The sequence below is a fragment of the Arvicola amphibius genome, chromosome X (assembly GCF_903992535.2).
Source record: "Arvicola amphibius chromosome X, mArvAmp1.2, whole genome shotgun sequence".
In the NCBI taxonomy this organism is placed as follows: domain Eukaryota; kingdom Metazoa; phylum Chordata; class Mammalia; order Rodentia; family Cricetidae; genus Arvicola; species Arvicola amphibius.
Genome location: NC_052065.1, coordinates 13,378,538 through 13,405,452, shown reverse-complemented (window position 1 = coordinate 13,405,452; position 26,915 = coordinate 13,378,538). Strand labels below are relative to the sequence as shown.

Genomic DNA, 26,915 nt, shown 5'->3' with positions numbered 1-26,915 from the left:
CCTCTCAGGATCACATGACCTGTCTTCTACAATAATAATGTTATGTCTCTTAGTGTAAAGTGTAGAGGATAGTATCTAGGAACTTGTGCATTTTAGGCAAGTGCTGTACCACTGAGCCATACCCCTAGTCATCTGTCCCTTTTTATACTACTGAGCATGGATCCCAGACTTGGTGTATGCTAAGCTTGTACTCTAACCCTGAGCTACATCGCACACTCTTCCCCCATTTCCTTCAAAATTACATAACTTTTTTTTTATCACCCTAGCACAGGGAATACAACAACTGGAATACAAAAAGCCCCCTTGATAACTATCCATTACTTATTCTCATCTCTCTTTAGAACCCATATTGCTTCTGTACATTTTGTTTCAGAATTAAATGAATATGATTTACTTGTAACAATGGTTGTCATCAGATGTCAGAAATAGAAGAAGGAGGAGGAGGAGGAGGAGGAGGAGGAGGAGGAGGAGGAGGAGGAGGAGGAGGAGGAGGAGGAGGAGGAGGAGAATATATTGTATAGGCCAATCTTGAATTGCTTGTAAAGTAATTTTTTTTTTCCTGGAGTAATTGCTATGGGGTTTGGTTACTAATTTTCAGGGGCATGGCTAATTAAGGCTAGGATGGGAACAGGCTTCTCTATGTAATCCTGTTTATTTAATTCATGACAACCTGCAGCTGAATGTTCATTGAGGTGACGTTGGGTTCTCCAAAATGGCTGACAAGGCATGAGCCTAAGGAATCTTCTAGGGTTTCCCAGGGACAGGAACTGAGACTAAAACACAATAGCAGTGCTTTCTCCATAGAAAAGAGGTACGGCGTGAAATGTGCCTGCAAGACCCGATCCCCACATTCCCCACTCAGAATGCAGTAGGAAATTAGATCCCTACTATTCTATAAGCAGATGTATTTTTTTAGAAAAAATAAAGTTAGTTGCTTCCCGTTTATCATTTTTCAATGACATTTACAATTAGTGCCCTTAAAATTGAGGATCACAATGCCAGGGAGCATTAGTCTGTGTAGTGATGAATCACAGTAGTGACAGCATATGCTTTTAGACTCACTGCCCACTACAAGAACCCTGCCAGAAGCATCTGGAACCACTCCCCTGTTCCTAGCCCAAGAAGGCGGGTGGCATGGCACCTTCTTGTGACAAACATGGCATTTGGGGTAAGGAAGTTCCTTCTTAACTTAATATTCAATCTGCAAATGTCAAAAAAATGGTGTCATCTGATACATTGTTTTCTTTCTAATTTCAAATGTTAGGATGGGCTGTCGAGCTTACCCACTTATGCCCTCATTTTGAGAAATTTCTCCATAATTGAAAAATTAAGATAGAACATGTTCTCCTGGAATTTTCCTTCATCTTATGACTACTTTGGTAGTAAAATCTTCCGTTTTCTTTTCCTTCCTTCCTTCATTCTTTTCTTTCTCTACCCCCTCTATCTATTATCTATCTATCTACCTGTCTGTCTATCTATCTATCTATCTATCTATCTATCTATCTATCTATCTATCTATCTATCTATCTATCATCTATAATCTATCTATCTCTGTGCATGAGTGTGGGTGCTTGTGTGTGTGTGTGTGTGTGTGTGTGTGTGTACAGGTGCACATGTGTGGGAGTGGATCAGAAATCAAATTTAAGTATCATTCCTTAGGAACTACCTTGCTTTTTGAAACAAGGTCTCTCACTAACTTCGGACTTTCAAAATAGATGATGCTTGTTAGCCATTAATTCCCAAGGAGCCTCCTGTCTCCATTCTCCCAGTACTGGCATTAGGAACATATACTACCATACTTAACATTTTAATGCAGGTTCTGGGCTCTAACTGTTCCTCATGCCTGTATAGCAAGCACTTTATGGAACCCCCATATTTTCTTCTTCAGTGCGTCCTAAAAAAACAGAGGGAAAAAAGAAGAGGGCACAGTTTTTAGATGGAGGTGAAAATGAAATACAGAGATGTCTGAAGATGGATTTTGATGACAAATGGAGCCATCAGGTTCCAATTAGAGCCACTAGTCTCCCCAGATGGTAGCATCCTTAAAAGGCGTGTTCAAGGCCTAATGGAAATTGTGGTAAAATTGTCCTAGCATGCTGAATATGAAAAATTATTCCAATCTTTTCTTTTTCCTTCTCTGGAGTTCAGGTTTTGACTACTCGGAGCCTCTTTCTTCCTTCGTTTCCAAGCCTGTGGTCATTTGATTATTCTTCATAGCTATACATTTTCTCAATTGCTTTTCTTGGTCCTGTCAATCCTTTCAAAAACAGAAACATGGTGCTTTAGACTTGGAGTTACTAAGTTTGAATTGATCTCATCCTTCACTTTAGAACCTTTCACCTAGACAAATTGTACCTGCTAGTATTTACCATTCCTACCTTGGGCCTTTTGCCCTGAGGCCAGCTCTGACCAGAGAAAAGCTTGCAGGCCATCATCATGGGAAAACTATACAAAAAACACCACCAGTATTAATTAAATTATTCTGTCTTGACAAACCATGAAACTCTAACAGAAGATAACAAAAATAAGTATTCTGGTTTAAGGGAGTAAAGATCTTTGAAATAATTACCAGGGGTCCCATGGTTGGTAAAAAAAAAAAAAAAAAAAAAAAAAAAAAAAAAAAAAAAAAAAAAAAAAAAAAAAAAAAACCAGCCACCTTTACACTCTCACAGGAATTAAAAATCTCTTATAGGAGTAGATTCACGCACACATCATCACCCTCCATTTGACAGAAGCTGGTAGCATGGAGAGATTTTAAAGAGAGGATGTGAAATTCAAGTGATAGGTACTAAAGGCTGGAGAAACTCCCAAGGGAACCCATCCTACTTGGGCTCTTATAAACTTCCACAATTCAAGCATGGAAGCTGTTCCTAAGTCTAATGGAACAAGTCTAAAATGCATGTAAAAATAATATGAGATTAGGCTGCAGGGGGAGAAGGCAGAATTTGTGAAATTTTGTGCCAAGATACAACAGACTTTATAAATAAAGCACTCAATAACCAATGGTGATTTGAATGGTGTCAAGTGTACTACATACACATAACCCAGCCTGGGTCCTCTGTAAGAGCAAAAGGTCCCTTAACAGTTAAATTATCTCTCTAGCAACAGCACAAGCAATCCTTTCAAAGTAAACAAACTAGGTTTCTCAGAGCATGTAGAAATGCATCGTCTTTTATGGATGTCCATAATGATTTTGAGTGAGTTATTACTTCTCAATACAGAAAGAGGTGGGTTGTACCTCAGTGGTCAATCTTGATAGTATATGAGGATGTAATTTTGGGTCACTCCAAGTGAGGGATTACTAATTACCTAGTGAGTGAAAGCCAAGTATGTGGTTGTATATATCTTACAGTGTTGAGGAACCCACACACACTTACACATGTAATCATGATCTGGCTCCTAAAATTAACAATGCCAACAATGTGAAACTAGAACTTCAGGTTTAGAATAGGCCTGACTCACGAGTGGAAGATGTATGAGATCTTGAATGAATTTATAGAGCAATATATCCCACTCCTCTGAGTCTTTTGCTTTATTTTGTTAATACAGGATCTTGGCTGGTTTGGAACTTTCTTGTAGACCAGGCTGACCACCAACTCATAAAGATCCACCTGCCTGTGCCTGTCCACCTACCATCTTTTAACTAGACTGGGATAATAAATCAAAAGTCATCTTCAACTGGAATCTCCTAAAATTTCCAAGTTGTGTTTGCTGTGTATCTGGGTTTTTTTTAATTAAGCCAATTAACAATGAATAAAACAAAAAACACATAAAGCTGTAAAATAGTTTAGTTTGGCAAAAAGCTTGCCTAGAATGCACATAGCCCCGGGTTCATTCCCCAGTACCCTATAAATCCTGAATGATGATGCATACCTGTAATTCCAGTGCTTGAGAGGTAGAAGCCAGTATGACCTATATGAGACCCCCTCTTTAAATAAAACAAAATCCATCAAGTACAGTATTATAGAATGCAATATGTAGACAACTTTATTGTATGGCCAGTTAATAAGAAAAGGGGGGGGCTTGAAACAGGGGGAATAGGCTGTTAGAAAATAAGACTAATTTTCTGAAAGCTATTTAGCACCCTTGTCAGATATTTTTAGAGGATAAAGGCACTGACTTTATTAGATTTTATTTCACTTCAAAGTGTTTCTTCCATCTTCTTTGACATAGCACAGCCCCAGTATAGCGATTGCACCTATCATTTATGATGAGACTCACATTTTAACTCATACCTGAGTATAGCTATCAAGTCATTTTGTACACGTGATCTCCCCAATCTAGGAAAGAAAGAAATGGTGAGAAATTGTAAGCAGACTTTTCTGTCCACCTGCCAACTCTCAAATAACCTCACGGAGATTTCTTATTAATTATTAAAGCTCAGCCCAAAAGCTTAGGCTTTCTTTTAGCTAGCTTTTATGATTTAACTCATTTCTATTAATCTATGTGCTGCCTCGAGGCTAGTTTACCTCATTTACATACTTCCCATCTTGTTTGCCCTGTCTGCCATGGCATCACTTCATACTCCATCCTTCTTCTTCCCAGCATTCTCTGTGCCCTGAAAATCCTGCCTAGCTGTTGTTCCTTCAGCTTTTTATTAAATCAATCAGAGTGACAAATTTTCACAATGTACAAAAACATTATTCCACAACAGGAAATTGAAGTGTCTATTTATTTCCCAGGACTGGCCAATTGGCATGTATTCTGAACTATTTGTATTGAAGATGCCATTGAATGCTAGGTATCGTCGTGTGTTCAGACTGTTTCATCACTTAGATTATGACTTTGCAAATTGGCTTGCAATTCAAATCTAGTTCACTTCCTGTTTTTGTTTTAGAAAATAAAAGGTTGTACTGTGTGGAGTTCATGGAGTTGGGAAAAAGACATGTTGATGTGGAAGACTAGGGGGAAGGTGGAAGAGGGAAATGGAGGATATATTTCATCAAAATACACTGTAGACATGTATGACATACTCAAAGAATCTAGGGAATTAAAAAATAGATTGGGCTTGCATTATGTCTCAGCAGGTAAAAGCACTTGCTGCCCTATAATGCAAACCTGGCAACCTGAGTTTGATTCCTGGAACCCACATAAAGGCAGATGGAGAAAAAGTGACTCCACATTCTGACTGTCACACCTGCACTGTGGCATGCACACCTACACATACACATCATGCACACACATGCAAAGTAATAATAAAAAACTAATGTAATTAGAGATGGACAAAGCCATGCATGTTTACATTTACAAACCTACTTCCTTGATACATTGGCAGAATTATTACAAAATTATTATACGGTCTTTAATTTACCCAGCAAAGTTTGACAAAGTTAGTCTTTTTACATATGGACTTAACTTTTAAAGGTCACACACATTTTCATCATATAACATTTTGTATATGCAAAAGAAAGATTATAAATCAGCAAATAACCTAGTTGAGGTTTTTCCTTAAACTATTTTTGTGTGCCTACTTGTGTACATGGCTTCACATACTCATCTGCATGTTATTTAATATGTTTATTTGTGTGCAGAGTTTCACTTGCACTTGTGCGTGTGGGCATGTGGAAGACAGGACAATCTTGAAAGGCATTCATTAGAGCCCATCTCCGTTTTTGATTGCGATGCATGGTCTCTCAATGGACTAGAACTTGCCAAGGAGGCTGGTTGACCAGTGAGCCACAAAAAGCCTGAACATGTTTCCACTTCCCCAACACTAGAACTACCAATATATCTCACCAGGCCCAGCTTTTGTCACATACAATCTGGGACTCAAGTTCACGTTCACATGAAAGCACTCTACTGAGAGCTCTCCCCAGCCCCATAAACAAACTTTTATACAAAAGCCGGAGAAACTTAACCTAAATGGATGTCATTCAAGTGCAGATTCAAGACTGAAATCAAAACCATGATTTCCCAGAAAATATTGTCAGTGGTTTCATGAAAAGTATCCATAATACTCGGCTATTTGAATGAGTATTCCATTTGGGTCCACAACATTCTTACAAGCTGCTGAAACTCACTTGATGTAAGCACTTTATCTCTCTAGAAGTTTTTCGCAAAAGTGTTTTCTCCAGGGGACGACCAGGCCTCTTATTCTTTCTTCAAATATTCTTAAATATAGTTGTCTAGTACTTAATGGTGTTTGAGTAAATAACAGATTGTGTATATGACAGTGGTCTCTAGAGATTATCACCTAGTGATATTGTAGTCATCTTAGTTTGTGTAAGAACATCTGTGATGTTTTCATAATGATAGACTCACTCAACAACATAGTTAGCAAAATTTATCCTCAATATTAGGAGTCACACAACTGTGGCTGCCTGAAAAGAGGGTGGCGTTCTGGTCGTCAGTCAGTAAGTGAGAAATGGCAAATCATTCGTGCCTACTCTAGGAAAGCAGAAATTTCCAAACTCTGCAGATTTGGTTCCTTAATTGAAGTGCTGACAGTTGAACCCATAACCTCATTGTATGATTGTCAGGGGCCCTCCTATTGAGTTATACATCTATCCAGGAGCCTAGAGATATTTAAATTGTAAAGGATGTGGGCAGTGTGGACTCCATGAACTATGTATGCATGGTAGTCCGTGTGTCTCCCAGTGGATGGAGCACATTGCTTTCTTGTTAACCGAGGGATGGAAGATAGAAAGAATCCAGTAACTGTTTCATTCAGGTCTACTTTAGGCCCACCACTGCCTGTGTGCTTGAGATCTCCTGTTTTCTCTTTATGGATAGAGTTATTACCACATAATAAAACACCATGGAAATGTTTATCATTAACCTCTGGGTTCCAAACTGCCCTGCATCTCTGGAAGGCCCTGTGAGTCAGCCTGGTTGAGTGATAATTGGGAAGGACGAATGAACTTGATTCTCAAAAACCTAGCAATTTGACCTTGGGTCAAAGCTAGGCTCCTGCTTCCTTAGCTACTGGGTCCCTGTGAACTCTGGCACGTCACTCATCTCGCTCTCCTCTTTCCTCCGTGCAACACCAGTGTTTTGCAAGAATTGGGAGGATTCACAAGGAGAGCTCTTTCCTTGAATGACTTCTGTCACTGGCTTGCTCAGAATACCGAGACTTAGTGACCAGGGGTTTCCCCTTATTCTTCGACTTCTAGGCTGTAGCACTGTGCTTCTGAGAGGCTCCCGTGGGCAACCAATGTTTTATTACAAAACATCTGAAGGTTTGTTAAGACACCTGGCTCTTCCCCATCTTAGGGCACTTTAACCTTTTTAGGATCTAGATACTTGGTTTTATTTCTCCTAAATTTGGGATAAGACCTCATAACTCTCTTCCTCTCATTTGGGATGGGCCTTCTGCAAAGTAAAACAGACAAAGAAAAGATCCACATGAGCCAGAGCCAAGCAAGAGCCATCAGTTTTGAAATGATATCAGGTAAGAATTGTGTGTCTTTATAAGGTCTTTCTAATCATAGTACCTCCCAGTTTGGGGCCTAAGTTCTATTTATTTTTTTATTTGTTTACTTTTGCTTCATAGAGACATAGTTATTATATAAGCAGCTTCCAAATAAGATGTGAAGTTTTCAATTTTCTCATCTTTTGCTTTCGTGAGATCCTACAGACCTTTTAAAGAGTTCAGGCTATTACATGCATAAAAAAGCACACAAAAAATAGGGAGAGAAATCGGCTGCACTTTAGAGTACAGCTTGATATATCTGCTTCTCACTTGCTTATTCAGGTTGAAGAGCTACCTTATAACTTGGCAAAAAAGAAAAAAGAAAACTCGGGATAAAAGCCAGGGGTGCAGGGTGGCATTGGTTACAGATTCAATTTTTTTTTTCAAAGTCAAAACCAAACAAAGCAAAAAGTACTGTAGACAGATTTGAAAACCTAGTGGAGCTGCTTTGCATGGAAACTGACAAATACTGAGGTATTGCATTCCCCAGAGTCTCCACAACTTTAGGGTAGCCAGGAGGTTGCTTAGGGTCATCAGCTTGTGGAACCAAGAAAGGTCATATCAATAGGCTGGAGCATGAAAGAAGAGACAGAATAATGAAACCAGAGCTGGCTCGCCTTAGCTAGGGCCACTCTCTGAGCGCCAGCTTGGTCCCATAGGATCCATCCTTGTCGCTTGGTAATACAACAAGGTGGGATTCCTGATGCGCCTTATATCAGAAACACACACGTGTGTTAGTGCATACATATTATTTATGTGTATATACATATACATACACACACATATATATGTATATGTACAGAGAGAGGGGGAACCTGTGCCGAAGTCACACAACTTTCTCCTCTCCTCTGCATTTTCAGCTGGTATAGAGCTATGTCTTTCCATTTTTGCCCTGCCACACATAGGACATCCATAGAATAGATTAGGTCAATGCTGAGCCAGCAGTACCTAGTTTCTTTGTTTAGGTCTTTTCTGGGTGAAATGAAGTACAGACACCAGGGCATAATGTAAGTGCCTCTTCAAGTCTAGAGTCAAATGTCCTTGGAAACTATATTATGCCAAATTTTCTGAACTTTTTTTGTCTATTTGACTAGACAAATCCCTATTGGGGGAGGCTGCTTGAAAACACACAGACTTCTGGACTCTCTCTCCCTGCAGGTTCCTCACTGAGTAGGTATAGGGGCAGGATTACATCTTAAAGAAATTTCCAGAAAGTGATAATTCTATATTTTTTGATGACCATACTTTAAGAACAAAGAAGAAAGGGAGACTTGGGAAGAGTTGAAGATTTTGAGATGAAAGACACCGAGTGGCTGCTCTGGCAAGGTCTGTTAGTCAAGGTATATATACAACATCGAGACTGTGGAAGGAGAATGGTCATATTTGTCATAGAAATAAACCTTTATGTCTGCTACAGATTAAGGCCTGCAGTTCCAACTACTGGGGATGGGGGCTGAAATGGCAAGAATTTTTGAGCTCATGAGTTCAATACCAACCGAGATAACATAGTGAGTCATTGAACGAATGAATGAAAACTTCAAAAGGGAAAAGAAACCTTTCTTTAAGGTAAATATCTGCTGGAATGGGACTGTCTATAATTGCAATCATTTTTTTTTTGTTTTTCTAGACAGGTTTCTCTGTGTAGCCTTGGCTGTTCTAGAACTCACTATGTGGACCAGGCTGGCCTCAAACTCATAAGATCTTCCTACCTCTGACTCCCAAGTGCTGGGATTAAAGGTGTGCACCACCACTGCCTGGCTATAATGACATTCTTATTTTCAACCATCAATCTGGCATTTCAGATATTCCCTTTGCTAATTATAGTCTTTGGTTCCATTACATGACTTAAAGACCCATTTATACAACTTTTGCCAAAAAGTAATATTCTGTCCAAAACCTATATTAATCTTCTACCCAGAAGAACCCCAAGTTTGCTACAGGCCTTGGTGCTAAAGATATAAAATCCCAAACCTTGGACCAAGCTAAGCTCAATGTCTCTATATCCTTTGGTCTAATAAGAAATCTCTGGAAGTGGATAGCTTTCTATGATGAAAAAGCCTCAAGTATCTTCTTATGCTGGATGAGGCAGGTGATTAAAATATATTACCACGTCTTGTTTCTTACATTGGAATAGTAAATTAAATCCAACTTGTTATCCAGGCCCTGTGGCTTGACCTGGTTGGTTTCTTTCAACCAACCAGGACTTAACCTATAGGTATAGTTAAGCATTTTGCTCTTAATATCACTAGCTTTGCTCTGTACTCATGAGTCACTGAAGCCAGAATGAAAAATAGCTTTCACATTCTAATTCTGGGAGATCCAAATGAAGAGAGTAAGAAGTGATCTGAAGAATGAACATGGGTGTCAAGAGATTTCCTAGTTCTCTTCTTAAATCAAATTCAGTCTGACCTAGTCACTACCTTCCTGGCAGGTAGAATGTACAGGGGAGAGGGTCCCAATCTCTACAGGAATTTCCACAGGAAAAGTTGGGAAGTCCAGGGAGTAGGTACACCAGCAATATGAACTTAGTGTTCCTTTGGTCTCCATTCATCATGGCTGCTGCTGCTGAGAAACTCATGGTGTAAGAAAGCTTCAGAAAATAGGCACCCCTTACAATTCTCAGTCGTCCTTGATGAGCTTAGCATCTTGATGTTCTGTGAAGCATCCAAAACACTTTTCTATCATACCATTTGGGTAGACTCAGATATCATTTGCTGCCTCTTCCATGGCTGAGAACAGGCCCACAGGGCTCCTCTGTACTTACAATCCACTGAGCCCAATCTAGGAACCCTCAGTCCACCTGGGGGCTTTATTCCTCTTTGCTCTATCAACCTTTAGTGAGACTCATTCCAACTCTACAGGTTTATAGAGCAGAATTTTCTAGAAACAGCCAGATAAAGCACATTTATTTTTGCTTTGAAGGTCTTTTTTTTTCTATTTATGATTTCTTGAGTCAGTAAACAGAGTACAGCATATCTTCAGACTGAGTTTGTGCTTGAGGATGCTCTTAAACTACAGATCCTGCTGCCTCTCCTCCTCAAGTTCTGGGATTACAGAACTGTGGCATTATGCCTGGCAAGACATTTGGTTGATTATTGTGTACCTCTGTAACCAGAATAGAAGCTTATAGATTGGATTTTTGTTTCTTTTGAACTTTTGTTTCCAAACATCTGGCAAGTAACAGGAAATGGTCTATCACACTGAGTGAAGTTTAAGCAAAAGAAACCTCAAGGCCCACCTCCACAGTGACACAATTCCTTCAACAAGGCCGTACTTATTCCAACAAAGCCATACCTCCCAATAGTGCCACTCCTTTGGGGGGCATTTTCCAAATTGCCACATTCCATTTTTAATCCCCATTGCTTGTGACTATGTCATAATGCAAAAATGCATTCATTCCAACGACATATGTCACCATAGCCTAGAATGTTCTCAAACTTGTTTCAAAGGCCAAAGTCTCTTCTGAGACTCATGGCAATCTATTAACTGTAATTCCCTGTAAAATTAAATCAAAGAGAAGATCACATATTTCCAACATATAATGGCACAGGATATTCATTACCATTCTAAAATGTAGGGGAGGGAGCATAGTGAGGAAATACCAAACCATAACAAGACTGAAAACCAGCTGGGCAAACTCCAAACTCTGCATCTCCATGTCTGATGTCAAAATACTCTTCAGATCTCCAGTTATGATCAGCTTTGTTGACTGCAACACACTCCTTTATCATTGACTGGTTTCACTTCCTGTTAGCAGTTCTCCTTGACAGGTGTCCTATAACTCATTAGAGTTGCCACTAATAACCACATGACAGAGTCTATACTAGGCTGTTTTGAGATTTTTCCCTTTCAACGGAATTAATCCAAACCTCTTCACTTTAACCTCAGGCAGACTCTTTGAATAAGGGCAAAAGGCAGTCACATTCTTCCCCAAAATATCATAAGAATGATCTCTAGACCACATTCTAATACTCTTCTCTGAAGCCTCTTGAATCACCCCTCACAATTCAAATCATTCTCAGCATCATTGTCTTCCATGCTCCTACTAGTATTGCTCATTAAGCAGTGCTTAAAGCATTCAACTGCTTTTCTAGTCCACAGTCCCAAATTCTATATTCCTTCAAATAAACACATGGTCAGGCCTATCACAGCAATACCCCAGTCCCTGGTACCAACTTTTGTCTTAGGGTTTTAGAAACACTATGACCACAACAACTCTTATAAAGAAAACATTTAATTGAGGTGGCTCACTTAAAGTTTCAGAGATTCAGTTCATTATAATGGCAGGGATCATGGTGGTATGCAGGCAGATATGGGCCTGAATAAGTAGCTGAGAGTCCTACATCAGGCAGAAAACAGAAAATAGTCTGTCATACTGAGCAAAGCTTCATCCAAGGAGACCTCAAAGCCCTCCTCCATAGTGATACATGTTCTCCAACAAGGCCATACCTATTACAACAAGGCCACACCTCTCAATAGTGCTACTCCCATTGGGGTCCATTTTCTTTCAAACCACCACAGTACCTAAACTTAAAATAATAGTGTTTTGTATTCTGAACAGAAGACTGAACAACAGTTGGGAAGTCTTATTTTGCTAAAAGACAAAGAAAATGTGGCATTTGCACAAAATTCAGCTCAGCATAAAAGGTAGACTATTAGATGATTATTTTTCCGTTCTGTTTTGCCATTGTCATGCTTGGAAAATGCAATTTCTCACATCCTTGGAAAGAAAAAAATGGCTTCATAAGTGTAACAAATATGTAATTGATTAAAGCTAAAATGAATCATTTATTCTAGTGTGACATTTGAGGTTTTTGTGGATGAGTAAATATAAAAGGCTATTAGGAGTAGGTTATTTTTCATGTACTTATATGAAATCATCACTTAACACAAAGATGCTGTTAATTAGTGTCCATTAAACACAAATAAATCTGGGACCCTCACCTATTAGGTTGCAGGTGATAGTTATTCAGTTGCTCTTAAGCCAGCGATTCATTGTGAAATCTTAATGTTATATGAGAGGAAGGATAATATATGTGGACGTATGAAAGTAAATTAACTTATTCTCTCCACTCTTGAGTATCTTTGAAGTTTTCCAAAAATCCCTTTAAATATTCATTATAGGTATATTCTTTATACCTATTATGCCCAGCAAAAGTATAAACACAGAAGACAGCTGTAGCTTGCCAGATGCAAGAAAAAAATTATTCTAACTCCCTTATCTACTAGTCCATATTCACAGTTTTCCAGATGAATGATGATAGCTTCATTCATGCCCATATTCAAAAAAGGAATTAAAAATGATTTATGTTATTTTCATGCATGCTTTTCATTCATATATGTCTGTATCATGTGCATTCATGGTGCTCCCAGCAGTCAGAAGAGGTCATCAGATCTGAAACTGGGGATGTGGAAGGCTGTAACTATTATGTGGATGCTGGGAACTGAACTTCCGTCTTCTGTAAGAGCAGCAAGTGCTTTTAACTTCCCAGTCATCTCTCCAACCCCATAAAAACAATTTTATTGCGGTAAATTTCAAAATTTTACCTGCTACCCTGTGTTCCTTAGTTGGTATAGTGTGCATATTTTTCCTTTTTTTGTTATTTCATACTTACTATCAACTTCATATAAATCAGAATTGTGCTGTGTATGGTGATTACAGTGAAGTCTGTTCTTTCAATAATAAAACTTGACTGAGTCTACTGAATGCTGAGATGGGCTGAATACCGGTGTCATGGTAGTAGACAAAGGCAATAAGGTCTCAGACCTGGTTGTATTGCACATCTGATAAGGTGGCTTAGATGAACACTTTACAAAGAACACACACAGATCAGAGTCTCAAAAGCTTCGGTGTTCTCTATTTTTGTACTTATCAGCAAATGAAATTGACTCTTATCATCTGTTTCTGAAGATTTTTGCTTTTCTTATGTCTTGGTTTGTCTATTGCTATAGTCTGATTCTTTGTACCCCAACAATTTCATGTTAAGTCTATCAACCTAACTTTAAAAATGTGTGAGAGAGATTAGCTAAAGAAGATTGGTACTGGGGCTAGGGAGGTAGCTCAGTGGTTAAGAGCACCTACTGCTCTTGCAAATGAGAAGTTTCAATTCCTACTCCCTATATGGCAGCTCACAACCATGTGTAATTTCAGTTTCTAGGGACCTAACTTCTTCTATTTGTCTCTGTGAGCATTTCATGCATGTGGTGCAATACATAAATGCGTGAAAAGACTCATACATGTAAATTAAAAATAATCTTTTCTTTAAAGAAGTATGTTTATACTTAGGTGTTAATGGCAGAGTATTGTGATGGGAGTATGCAAAGTATGGGCTTGTTCAAAGGTGTGAAGACAGGAAATTTTCAGAAGCAAAAGTGAGAGCGGTTATATTAAATACTTTAATACTGTTGTCCTTGGCCAGAGTAATCCATAACAGAAGAGTATGGGTCTGAGGTTGAATAGATAGTTGCAGCTCTTGTGGAACTAATTTTTATGTAGATTGTGGTAGCCTTTCTTTTTATGGTTCTTGGTGAATCTTATATTATCCACTATCAGGAAATTAGGAATGAGGACCCTGTCTTCACAATCTTCCAACAATTAGTTTCTTATCTTGTTACGGTTAACACCGTGTTTGGAATTTGTTTCTGATCACTTCCCTATTTCATTCACAAAACATAACTCCCCAAGGTAGAGTAAGAGGAGGACTCTTAAGAAGAAAAATTGATCAAGAGGGTAGGAACTGCAATAAAGGCATTATTGCCCTTATAAAGGAGGCTTAAGGGAAATTTTTACTTCTCTACCACCTGAGGATTTAGCAGAAAAGCAGCATCTTTGAAATGGATTACAATGCCTTAAAAGATACAGATGTTGCTAATGCCTTGCTTGACCTTAGAAATAGGAGAAATAAAATTCCATTGTTTTAAAATTACCCATTAGAAGGCATTTTATTATAAATGGATCATAACAGTTACCTTGAATATTGTAATGCGATATTTTGTTAATTAATTAATTAATTAATTTATTAAAAATTTATACCTTCTTCCAGCCTCCCATTTCCCTCCCCTTCCCTCTCCAGTCCTAAGAGAAGTCAGGGTGCCCTGCCCTGTGTAAAGTCCAAGCTCTCCCCAATCCAGGTCTAGGAAGGTGTGCATCCAAACAGACTAGGCTCCCAAAAGGCCAGTACATGCAGTAGAATCAAAATCCGGTGTCATTATCATTGGCTTCTCAGTCTGCCTTCGTTGTCAGCAACGTTCAGAGAGTCCTGTATGATCACATGCTCCATCAGTCCCAGTCCAGCTGGCTTTGGTGAGCTCCCATTAGATCAGTCCCACCGTCTCCGTGAATGGATGCACCTCTCGCTGTCCTGACTGAAGTGAGTTCATACCAACACCAGCCAGACTTGGAAGGAACAAGCATAGGACCAAACTAGTGCCTCTGAATGTGGGTGACAGTTGTATGGCTGGGGCAGACTGCAGGACCACTGGCAGTGGCACCAGGATTTATCCCTATTACATGTACTGGCTTTTGGGGGATCCTATTTTCTTTGGATGGATACCTTACTCAGCCTAGATATAGTAGAGAGGGGCCTTAGACCCTTTCCAAAGCAATGTGCCTTAAACTTTCTGAGGATTGGATGGGGGTGGGGTGGTAGGGTATGTGAAGGGAATAGAGGTGGGGAGGGAGTGGGAACTTGGATTAGTATGTATAATTTTAAAAGATAGCTTGTTTTCTTTTAAAAAAAATTAAAAAGAAAGAAAAAGAAACTACACACCAAATTAGTATGCAATCTCGTGTCTTCCCCAACACATTCAGTGCCCCACAGAGGCATTTCTTATACTCAGTGAAGAGTCTGTGATACAGTTAAAACTCAGTACATTTCTAAATGCCATCTACTGTGCTGTGCTGTATATGATCTTCTCTCACCTAAGTTTAATTTGATTTTTAAGTAGTATTCAGTCTCCCTTAAGTAGACATGCTGCAGCAAAAGTCCACTGAGTTCACAGTCAATATAGATGACCATGATGATGAAGGTGATGATGATGAAGATGATAATGGTTTTGCAGATAGGAATTATGACATAGTATAGGCTAGGCAAGCGTTCTATCACTGAGCTATATTTTCAGCCCTCAATATGGATGTTGTTGAGTTGGGTAGTATTGGTGTATTAAAATCCTGGAAACTGAATACAGTGAGACTAGAAGGAAGCAGGGCCTAACCACACTGCTGAATTTTGAGCAGATATGAATTTTGATGTCTTTAAGTGTCTGAAGGTGTGTCATGTGGCAGACAGTTGGATCTAAGTGAATAATTCTAGAAATTAGAACTATAATTTACCGATGTGAAAGGAGAGCTTAGAAAAATATTCCATCTGCTTCAAAATGGACCATGCCATACAGTAGTGAGTTTTCTACAAACCCAGGGTTTGGAGCAAATGATAGCTAGTTCTTCAAGAACTGGTTGAAGAGTTTCTTCTAGGATTGGGTAACAGGTTGGAATGATAATCATCTAACTTTTTGTTACCTTACTTGAGATTATATGTAAGTTACATGGGAAGAAATCTTAACCCAATCCAGCCCAAATAAACTGGAAGAGAAAAGTGGATGCTAGTTTTCATAGTGGGAAGTTGCCAGGATAGACATAAACTGGATCAAAACGTCATTCAAAGTCAGTAAGTAAACAGGACTGGCTACATAATTTTCCCTCCTAGTATAAAATGAAACTGTGGGGTACCTTAAAAAATCATCACTAACATTCAATACTGTTTCTCTCATGGATGACTTTCATTTATAACTACCTAGTTTTTTTCCTCAGCCACTTAGATCTTACTTATAACTACAAAAGAGTGTTCTTTCATTTGGTGATGATGAACAATGATACATCTTCTCTGAAAGATTTTTCTCAACTGTGTCCATTTTTATCAACGAAGTTCATGGTGATAGCCTCTTTGCCTAGCCCCAAGTGACATATTCATCCCTGGAACTCAGGAGAGAGTCACCTTGATTATATTGATAAGGGTAAAGAGGTGGAACAGTTCTGAAATGAAAAAATAGGGTAGGGTTATCTTAAAGAAGAATGGGGACAGCTAAAAAGATGGTACAGCAGTTAAGAACACTGTTTGCTCTTCCAGAGAACCCAGGTTCAATTCAAGCACCCATGTGGAGGTTTAGAGCTGTCTGCAACCCCAGTACCAGGAGATATGATGCCTTCTTTGGGCCTCTGTTGGCACTATATATACGTGAGTACATACATACACATAGGCATTTTCTTTACACATAAAAGAAAATGGGAATAAAAGAAGAAGGATGAATCAGTCTAGCACTTGATGTCTACCCTGTTTAGCAAATCTGACTCAAATGAAGAAATCATCTTTAATTTTTTGAGATTATATTATTTATCCCATCCCTTTCCTCCTTTCAACCTCACCATATACCTATTCTTGCTTTTTAAAGTCCATTGCCTCTTTTTTCATTAATTATTATGGAATACATTTACACATATAGTCCTATATATCACCTGATCGCTCCATATACTGTTACTTGTTTGTATGTAAGACTGACCACTTTTCTTTGGATAACCAACTTTTATGTTATTCCCTGGGAACAATTATGTTTCTTGCTCTTAGCATTTTTTAGTTGTCTGTAGTTCTTGGTGCGGGGTTGAGGCATTGTGGACTTTATTCCATCCACTTTGGCATATCCATTCAGGCTGTCCTAGTTCAGGTCATGCTTAGGCGGTCATGTTGGTGAGACTTTATAGGTGTAGCTTCTGACATTGCTAGGATACACAATCTCATAGAAAACTCTCCGGTCCTCCGACTTACTAAATATTTCTACCCCCTATTCGACAATGATCTCTGAGCCTTGGGTATGGGAGTGTTCTGAAGTATCCATTGGGACTGAGCTCTCCAACTCTGCATTTTGATTAGCTGTGGTTTTCTGTAAGGCTCTCTGTTGTAAGGAGACATTTATTAATGGTGTGCAAGGTCTGCAGTTATCTGTGAGTATAAGGGAAAATAATTAGATTGTTGTTAAAGACCATCGTGATTTCATAAAGTAGTGGTTATAGATTCTCCTCCAATATTCTTGACTTCATTCTCACTGAGTAGTTAGCTAGATTTCCAGTGCAGGAATGGATTCTCACTTTTTTAGTGGGTCTTAATTCCAATTAAAGCACTGGTTACTGCCAAGGTAAGGGTGCCACTACTGCACCCTTAAGGATATGGTGCAAGGCTGGTCACTGATGTTGTTTATAGGTGTCTTAGCAGGATATGACTTTTGGTTGCCTCTCTCCTTTGGAAGCTTGCATGGTACCTTCTGGTAACATAAAAGCTGTTCCTCAGGGAGGAAATTTTTAGCTCAGGGGTCTCAAAGAAATATTTCTGAAGTGCATGGTGTCTTCATCAATAGAGACTTAAATTTCACCTCTGTTGAACAACCAAGGGCAACAGGAATAGGCTGTGTCTTTTGGGAGTCTCTTGCACAGTCCAGCCCAACAATTCAAAAGAGGGCTCCCCAGGACAGCCAGGGCTGTTATACAGAGAATCCCTGTCTCAAAATAACAACAACAACAAAAACAACAGAAACAAGCAAACAAAAAAAGATGTCTCCTCATGTCTTTGAAGTAGTCTTTGACTCTTGGATGGAACATTGTTAGCCCAGATGAGTAAAGTTCATTAAAACTATACTTGTATATTTATACAAAATTACATGCATTATAGCTTTGGGGATTTTTTAAGGTTATAAGTGTGGTTCTTTATGACTTCTTCAAAACCCTTATTGTGATTTTACCTTCCTCTCTCTTTATATAGTTACCCTCTTCCCCATCCCCAAGGAGCCCCCCACTTTCTGAATTTCCACGATCACTTATACCTTGAGATTCCTCTCTTTGTTGCTTTCCAGCATCATCTGACAATGGTCCTGTTTTCCTTTCCTGGTTTCTAAACTTACCCTAGGCTATGTACTCACATCTTAGGATTAGGAACTGGGATCCTCAAGTGGGAAAGAACATGGGACATTTGTCTTTCTGGGTCTGCATTACCTCCATCAACATGAACTTTTCTAGTTGTGTTATTCTACCTACAAAATTTATGATTTTATTTGTAAGAAAATAGATTAATATTGACATCTGGGCAATATAAAATGAATTTCTATGTTAAATATTAAATTCTGTCTTTTAGGTTTGTATTACAGCTTTCTCATGGCATGTTTATTTAATGTAAAGTTTTTGTCTTCTGCAAAATCTTGTTAAAATGTGTATCATGACTCTTTGATCTATCATTTCTTTGTTTTGAGATTATTTTAAGTCAGTGAGCAATATTCCCTAGAGCCTACTTATATTTTTCATGTCTGCCTCCTATTTTCTTTGGAAAAAATTATGTTTATATACATGCGTATTTGTGTGTGCATGTGTATGTTTGTGTGTGTGTTGAGATTTCTGGCTTGGCCCGTCATTTCTGCTGGGCCAGCCCATTGTTTAATTACTTGTATTGAAAAGTTCACTGTTTTGATGAAACTGTGCCTCAAATTCCTGGAAAAGTTTACCATACCAGCTAGAACCAGGACCACATAGAGGTAGAATTGTAATTGATTCACCAGCACACGAATTAGTTAAGCCAGTATATTCAATACCATTTTCTTTCAAGTCTGAAACTTATGGGGAAATTTTAATGAACAGACAATGATAATATATCAGCCATCTTATCAAGGAGGAACAATGATAGTCTAATCTTGTCAGCTCTTTCAGTGACTCTCTATAGTTCCTGGAGAACCGGGACACACACAAACCTTATTAGAGACAGGGTCTATCCTTAGCTTGTGATTTGAGCAGCAAAGACCAACCCGTCTCTGCCTTCCTAGCTCTAGAATTACAAGTATATCTGTCCTCATCCTATATATACAATAGACACACATACATTATACACACACACACACACACACACACACACATATATATATATATTTCATTTGTGTTTGTGTTTTGCCAGCATGTTTATCTTTGCAACATTTGGAGATTGAAGAGGGCACTAGATCCCCTGAAATCCTGGTAACTCTGTGCCCACACATGGATGCTGGAAACTGTATCTAGGATCCAGGATATATATATATATATATATATATATATATATATATATATATATATATATATATGTGTGTGTGTGTGTGTGTGTGTGTGTGTGTGTGTGTGTGTGTGTGTGTGTGTGTGTGTTCTGGGGGTCCAAATGCAGGCCCTCATGCTTTCATGGCAAAAAAACTTTATCAATTGAATTGTTTTCCCAGATGTGAGCTTCTATAATTTCATCTGCTAAATGTCATTATGGCTTAGAATCCTGTAGAAGAGCTGTGCCTGAATACAATAGCAAATTCCCCCCTGCCCAGGCTGTACCTGCCAAGATCTACAGGGCATATTTTTCTGCATCATTCAAGTAAGAAAGCAGAGGAGAAAGTGAGGTGAAGCTGTCTTGCCACCCTCTTCACATAAACAAGCCATCAATTAGTTAAATGCTTGGCTAAGCAGACACAGGAATACATTTATATCAGCTAAGTTCCACAAGCAATGCGTTCTTAACTACCATGGGTCATCGTTCATCAACCCACAGTGCATACATTTACATTAATTAAAACCCAAGCTGATAGTCTTTTGCTGCCTCCCCAACCCCTGCATCTTTTTTAAAGTGTCCTCTATGAAACCAAGAAGTACTGATGCTTAGGGGGAAAATGGAATACGAAGAAAAATTCTTATTTTCAACCTTTTCATCCAGAGATTGAAATATGTCCTGATAATTCCACCAAGATCCCCTTTCCTCCAGTATGTGTTTTGTGACTTTTGTGAATTTGTGCTTAGCTTTGGTTCATCTAGAAGGTTCGATATGTGTTGCTGGGGATGAATCACAAGTTCTTAAACATTAGCTAAGTGCTCTATTGTCAAGCCACACCTCTGGCCTCTGTTTGGAAGGATTTTCATATAAATTTTAGAGTGCAAGGGTTTAATCTCCTTGATATCTTCCTTAGAGACAGCTTATCCTGTCTTAGTTCCAACTGATAGGCACTCAGGCACTGTGGCTTTTAAAGACATACACACCAGTCTAGTGTTCTTCAGAATATAAATAGAAGCATTGAGAAGACTCTTGTAGCTTTCTAAATTGACTTCTCTGAACCAAGGGAGAAATTAAGTCGGGCTGAGGTGCCTATCTTTGGCTAATTAGATCTTGCAGGGTTTTTTTCTGAAATAGTGGGTCTCCTAGGATAAGTCAAAGAAAGATTCTCTTTAAATTCCCTGAAAACCAGGAAGGCAGTTTTCTGATGATTTTAATTATTATTTTCTAGTAGGACTGCATATTGAAAGGGGATTGTATCATCTAGGTAGATAACAGAAATAGAGGGAAAGAGAAAAGAGTGTATGAATGCTTGTATCCACTAGCAACAGAATTTGAAAGATAGTTGGGATTTTTTTTTTTTTATTTTTAAGAGGCCCAAGCTCTCTTGTCATTTTTGCCTACAGAAATGCTTCAATTTAAATTACACTGCGAGGCAAGATGGCATGCACCTATGTTCCCAGCGCTCAGGAAAGAGAGGCAAGAGGCTTGCTGTAAGTTTGAGGCCTGTCTGATCCACATAGTGAGTTAGAGTTCAGCCAGGAATATATAAAAGAAGAAATAATCATTAAAGCTATCTTCTATAGTTTTATGGAATAGGAATACATAAAAACCCTGAACATCAAATAAATATATTGGAGACAAAGACTTTTGGGAGACATTTACTTTCTTTGACTTTGAGTTGTGGTGAATTCCCAGACAGACAGTCATCACATGATAGATAATCATTGAGTCTAATTGCGTACTTCAAATGATTTGAGTCTGATGTGCATTTCTGTCTCTATCTTTATCTCTCTCCCCCTCTCCCTCTCCCTCTCCCTCTCCCTCTCCCTCTCTCTCTCTCTCTCTCTCTCTCTCTCTCTCTCTCTCTCTCTCTCTCTCTCTCTCTCTCTCTCTCTCTCTAATGAATGCATGTGTGTAGTATGAAGCGGCGGGGCTGTGTCCTACCACCCGGCCGCCGGCTAGCTTTTCACCCGAAATAATTACACGGAAACTGTATTCTTTTAAACACTGCCTGGCCCATAGTTTCAGCCTCTTATTGGTTAATTCTCACATCTTCCTTTAACCCATATTTAGTAATCTGGGTAGCACCACGAGGTGTGGCTTACCAGGAGAGATCTTAACCTGCGTCCATCTCAGAGAGGAGCAGCATGGAGACTCACTATGGCGACTGCCTGAAGCTTCTCCCCAACTCTCCCAGAATTCTGTTCTGTCTATTCCGCCTACCTATTTTTCTGTTCTCTTAAAGGGCCAAGGCAGTTTTCTTTATTAATAATGAAAGTAACACATAGACACTCCTCCATCACATGTGCACATGCACACACACACTCACATACATACACACATGTTCTGAGAGGGATAAAGACTCATATTACACACTCAGCCTTAAAGCATGTTGCAATATTAAGCATCAGAGGTTTATAAAATTGCATTTCAAATTCTGCCAATATGTTTCTCCTCTGTGAGCCGGAGAGTATGTCCTTATCATACATGCACTTTAGGAAACATTTATTCGGCATGATGGCTCAGTGGGTGATGGCTCAGTGAACTCCAAAATCTGAGTTCACTGCCTTGGGCCAAGATGTTGGAACTGAAAAACAACTCCTACAAGTTGTCCTCTGCCCTCCACACATGGGCTGTGTGTGGCACAACTGCACCCCTCCTCTGCAGATGTATAAATGGATAAATAACTTAAGTATAAAAAACATTTTCTTCCCAAGACAGACCAAATCCCAGCATGGAGAGGGCAAGTGGGCATGTAGTCCCACCCCTAGCCAAGAAGCTTTGGAAACTGATAGCTGTGGGAAGAGGGAAAGTTAGTTTTTTAAAGAGTATTTTTCTAATAAGCGGACCATATATGTTTTAATGCTATGTATTTAAATACATGTTTTAAATGATCTGTATTAAAATTTAATATAATTAAAAAAACATTTCTTTAATGAAGGTCTGATGATATAGGGACATTTCATGGTCAAGCAGGTAACATTTAACTTCTCAGATCTTAAGTACATACCTATAGCATACATATAGCACCTCAAAGACCAAGGCAGAAAGATTGGAAGTTTGAGTACAGCCTGGAATGCATAGTGACTGCTGAACCAGTCAGGGCTATGCTGCAAAATCTCAACACAAAAAGCAAGAGGCCAGCAGAGTGGTGCACGCACACTTTTAGTTCCAACACTTGGGAGAGAGAGAGAGAGAGGAATGTGGATCTCTGTGAGTTTGAGATCAACCCATACTATATAGTAAGCTCTATGCCAATTGGGGCTACACAGTAATACTTTGTCTTAAACAATCAAAAACCATCAAAAAACCCCTCACAAAATTACCAGCCAAACAAAAGAATCCCAACACTACAGCAGAAACCTAACAAATAAAATTTTAAGATGTGATGTGTTAATGAAATTCATTCTGAATACAGGTAGACAATTACCGTAGAGATTCTGCCCCACGGCCACTAGATTAGCGATTTGACGATGTTCTAGCATGAGCACAAAGGTACCACCCCATAAATGAATCTAACACGGAGTTCTTGAAGCAGCACGAGGCCAACAAGCTTCTGCAGCATCAGACCTCACGCCAAGGCACGTCTCTCTACACCCACAAGCGGCCATCCTGCCATTGGCTGCTTCACTCCCACAATGCCGGGAATAGAAAACACCTCAGAGGGACAAACTGTTCACTGAGTCATTTTGAAAATGTCATTGCAAATGTAAGCAGCTTTGGCCTTCGATAAGAAACAAAGGAACAAAATGGAGTGTTAATATTGACGATAATTTAAGGAGCTCAATTTATCCCCAGGGGCTCCATTCATCAAATACCACTACAACTTTATTGCATATTCACAAGAAATCATTATAGTTTTTGCAGTTTTTTTGAATTCTATTACTTAGGGTCATAAAATTCCTTCTAATAAGAAATCATGGCTGTAAGTCCAGTCTGATTTAAGGGAATGACAGATGATTGGAGGTCTTAGAGATGATATTTTTTGCTTCCCATTACTTCACATATTAAAGATGATTATATGACTATTAAAGGAAATCTACACATGTACGTCCATCAGCCTGTATCATAAATAAAGTTAGTGCTAGGTGACTTGCATTTTTGTCTTCTACTGTTTGCATGCAATTTCACGAGCGGCCTCCATCCCAAAGGCGCTACAACTCTTTACTTCACACCCTTTACGGAAAAAAAAAAAAAGGAAAAACTCACCGGTCACTCCCAAATTCATAACCACCAAGTTCACGAGTCAGATTCCTCACTGTTAATAATTTAGAACCTATTATTTCATCACACTAAGAAGCAGGAATAGTCACTACTTCCTCCACGTGAGAATGCCTGTGACTATTTGTTTAGAAAATGAATCTATGTATTTATTAAAGTGTTTATTTATTTCACTATGTTATTATTCTTGTGTGTGCACACATGTAGTGTGTGTGTGCGTGTGTGTGTGTGTGTGCAGGTAGACGTGTGTATGGAGGCTTCCTCAGTAATTTTTCAACCTTAATCTTTTTAAAACATGGTCTCTCACTAAACCTGGGGGTTTTATTTCATCTTAGATTGGCCTGCATATGAGTTCTAAGCATCCTTTGAGGTTTACTCTGTCAAGGCTTAGATTAGACATACTGACCATAGCACCTGGATTTTTAATGTGGCTTCTGGGTGATCAAATTTAGATTCTCTTGTTTTCAAGGCAAGCACTTTAGCAACCCTTATGAATAGTTATTCTCTATTTTCTTATTTGTTTTGGTTTTAATTTGAGGCCATACTATGTAACCCTGGCTGGCCTGGAACTCTCTATGGAGAGCAGCTTGGCCTCAAACTCGGACCCCTGCCTCCTGAGTGCTGGGATTAAAGGATGTACAACCATATCCAGAACCTTAAAAATATAGGAAATAGGATATCCCAAATTCTTGTTGGTGTTGTTTTTATTTTATTTATTATATATCATGTATGGAAACAATAATACAATAATATTCCAGAGAGAGAGAGAGAGAGAGAGAGAGAGAGAGAGAGAGAGAGAGAGAGAGAGAGAGAGAGAGAGAGAGAGAGGTAATTTTTTATGATAACAGAACACACACATTTGGCCTTTTGGTGAAATTTATTGTCCAAAAAAGATGATCCCATAATACTTCTGCTGGAACCAGCACCTGTCCTCCTCTTTGTCTATTCTGTGTTTGGTCCCAGTGAAGCCCATTGTCCACTTCTTGTCTCTGATACTCAAACCTGACCTACTCAGCACCACACAGAAGTCCAGGGAGGCCATAGATCCCCACACTTGGGTTATATTTGGTATGTTCTTAAATCTCAAAACCAAAGTTTCCAGTTATCTATCTATGAAGTGATTTTTCTGGAACTCATATTCCAACACTTTCAAATCTTTTTCCGGATTTCATCTGTCTTGGCTCCGTGAACTATGCAGTGAACTGCAATCTTTTCATTTCTCCAATGCCAAAAGACCTAGTACTGTATCTAGCTTTGGAAAACACTTTGCTCTGACCTGTGAGCTATTGCAAAACCTTGGCTGCCTGGCTCTGCCTTCGCTCCCCCTGCACAGATATTGAGGCAGAGCTGGTAGGTACAAAGTTCCCACATGGGGTTCTTCTTTTCACCTTAAATCTGACCCAGAATGGAGTCTAGAAAGAGAGACAGTATCAATATATTTTTGATGCCTTGTCTAGTCCAGATTGACCAGAGTTATTTCCTCACCAGAAAGCATAAAATAAAACATATGTTTGCCATATGACATGATGAATACAATGATGAGAATCCCGGCCATGCTATGAAAACAGTGTAGTGTGTGCAGAGGCCTTCACTCTGCCTTGTGACTCAGTGTACACCCCACCCTCTCTGCTCACACCATTCCTTCTCCTTGTACTTTAGGAAGAGTGGGCTATTTGGCACCTCTATATCTCAGCAACAGCAGGAGTGATAGCTATGCCAACGAGCATTCTGAAACATCTGACAAAGTTGTCTTGTATGAAAGAAAGCATTTTTTTCCTCCCAATTGTTAAGAAAAACTACCGAGAGTTAAAGGGCAGCAGTTTTGTAATTGTTTTTTGTTTGTTTGTTTGTTTTGTTTCTTTGGGTTTTTTTGGTGGGGGGAGAAATACTTCAGATGTTCTGATCATCCACCCTGTTGGTTTCAAGTTTATATTTTATTTATTTTCTGTGGGTTAGATTCAAAGAATGATGCTCTTTTAGATAATAGGGATTCAAGCATATTTCGTGAGCACATGGTAAAATAGAAGCACAACTTATATCTAATGTATTCAGTGAGGTAATTATTAGACTAGTACCAAAATCACACAATGACATTACAAGAAAACTAGTGTTCAGTATTTCATCAACATACATACAGAAATCCTAAAAACAGCCTCAGCAGGTTGAAATAATATGTAAATGTAGTTATCTACCATAACTAAATGGGATTTATCCAAGTTATACAGAGCAGGCTCAATATTTGAAAATTAATTAATGTAATCTGTCACAATAAACAGACTAATGAAGAATATTGCATGATCACATCAATAGATAAAAAGTGTATTTGACAAAACCCAAAACCCATCCACGATAAGAATTTCAGTTAACTTGAAATATAGTACTCTTTCAACTCAATAAGAAATGTTTATTTTTTAAAAAACCTTTGCTTTGTTATTATGATCAGGAACAGTACCGTGTTCCTTTCCACTGTTACTTTTAAACCCTGTGCTAGAAAATCCTAGATAAACCAGTAAGGCAAGAAATGGGGGAAGAAAGAAATCTGTGTTTACAGGTAATGCTCCTATCTGCTTAGAAAAACCAAAGAGTCAGCGAAAAGGCTGCTGTAATCAGGATAGCGTGAAAAAGTTAAGATTTCCCGTGTGCATCGGCAATGAATAAGTAGTGTTTGAAATTAAAAGCACAACAATACTCTTGATATCAACAACATGAAAAGAACACTTAAATAGAACAATGAATGCACTATATATATACATATATATTATATGTTATCTATTATATATATAAAATATTATATATATATATATATATATATGAGAGAGAGAACTACAAACTGTCGATGAAACAAAGAGCAGATAGAGATGTGTTTGATGTGGATGCCAGAAAGACTTAATGTTGTTATGATGTCAGTTCTTCTCAACTTGATCCGTAGATTCAGTTCAGACCCATTCGTGAGTCCCAGCAGCTTATTCCTTGCATGTCAGTGTCCTAAAGTTTATATAGTGAGGGAAAAGACCCAACACAAAGGACAAAGTCAGAGAACTGGCAATATCCAGCCTTAAGAGTATCACGAAAATACAATAATCAAAATGTATGACACTGGCAAATGAATACGCAAATCAGGAATTCAACAGATCAGAAAAGTGAGTTCAGAAATAGACCCACATCAAGATGATCAACTGATTTTTGACCAA

The 26,915-nt window shown here is 38.7% G+C and overlaps 1 pseudogene; it reads right to left on the bottom strand.

The window, feature by feature from the left end:
- Positions 1 to 24,601: 24,601 nt before the first annotated feature.
- LOC119805182 lies at positions 24,602 to 25,122 on the bottom strand (annotated as a pseudogene).
- Positions 25,123 to 26,915: the final 1,793 nt, after the last annotated feature.